The following is a 1,493-nucleotide window of genomic DNA, read 5'->3' as shown; positions in this document are numbered from 1 at the left end:
AGGGAGGGAGGGAGGGAGGGAGGAAGGAAGGAAAAAAGAAGGAAATGAAAAAAACTTCTTGAAGCTAATGATAAGGGAAATACAACATGCCAAAACCTCTGGGATACAGCAAAAGCAGTACCAAGAAGGAAGTTTATAACTAAAAGTGCCTACATCAAAAAAGAGAAAAAACTTCAAATGAACAATCTAACAATGCAGTTTAAAAAACTAGAAAAGCAAGAGCAAACCAAACCCAAAATTAGTAGAAGAAAAGAAATAATAAAGATCAGAACGCCAATAAATAAAATTGATATAAAAAAGATACAAAAGATCAATGAAACAAAAAGTTGGTTTTTCAAAATGTTAAACAAAATTGAGACTAGTGAACAACACAGTCAAGATGGATAAAGGTGACCCCAAGAAACCAAGGAGCAGATGTCTGCTTATGCCTTTTTGTGTAGACGTGCAGAGAAGAACATAAAAAGAAAAACCCAGAGGTCCCTGTCAATTTTGCAGAATTTTCCAAGAAGTACTCTGAAGGGTGGAAGACAATGTATGGGAAGGAGAAGTCTAAATTTGATGAAATGGCAAAGGTGGATAAAGTGCACTATGATCAGGAAAAGAAGCATTACGGACCAGCTAAGGGAGGCAAGAAGAAAAAGGATCCTAATGTCCCCAAAATGCCACTGCCTGGATTCTTCCTGTTCTGTTCAGAATTCCGCTCCACGATCATATCCACAAACCCTGGCATCTCTATTGGAGACGTGGCAAAAAAAAAGGCGGAGTGAGATGTAGAGTAACTTAAATGACAGTGAAAAGCAGCCTTACATCACTCAGGAGGCAAAGCTGAAGGAGAAGTATGAGAAGGATGTTGCTGACTCTAAGTCGAAAGGAAAGTTTGATGGCACAAAGGGTCCTGCTAAAGTTGCCCGGAAAAATGTGGAAGAGGAAGGTTAAGAAGACAAGGAGGGAGAAGAGGAAGAGAAGGAGGAGGATGAATTAAAAACAAACAAACAAACAAAAAATACCTGTTTATCTGTCTCCTTGTGAATACCTTAGAGTAGGGGAGGGCTGTGATTGACACATTTCTTATTTGAGAAGTGTCTGTTGCCCTTATTAGGTTTAATTACAAAATTTTATCACGATCATATTGTAGTCTCTCAAAGTGCTCTAGAAATTGTCAGTGGTTTACATGAAGTGGCCATGGGTGTCCAGATCACCCTGAAACTGTATCAAAGTTGTACATATTTCCAAACATTTCTAAAATGAAAAGGCACTCTTGTGTTCTCCTCACTCTGTGTGCTTTGCAGTTGGCGTGACAAGGCATTTAAAGATGTTTCTGGCATTTTTTTTTTTTTAATTTGTAAGGTGGTCTTAACTATATGGTAATTGGCTGGAAAACCGAAGTTATCAACTGTATATATCTATAGTTGGTAAAAAGAACAAAACAACCAGGACAAACTCTTGATACTCTTTGCTTGGCGTTGAGGCTGTGGGGAAGATGCCTTTTGGAG

General features: G+C 38.4%; 1 pseudogene; it reads left to right on the top strand.

Moving 5' to 3' along the window:
* Positions 1 to 379: 379 nt before the first annotated feature.
* LOC105530170 lies at positions 380 to 1,029 on the top strand (annotated as a pseudogene).
* Positions 1,030 to 1,493: the final 464 nt, after the last annotated feature.

The sequence above is a fragment of the Mandrillus leucophaeus genome, unplaced genomic scaffold (genome assembly GCF_000951045.1).
Source record: "Mandrillus leucophaeus isolate KB7577 unplaced genomic scaffold, Mleu.le_1.0 Scaffold80, whole genome shotgun sequence".
Lineage (NCBI taxonomy): Eukaryota > Metazoa > Chordata > Mammalia > Primates > Cercopithecidae > Mandrillus > Mandrillus leucophaeus.
Note: the sequence above shows the minus strand (reverse complement) of the source record. Positions and strands in the feature narration are given on the sequence as shown.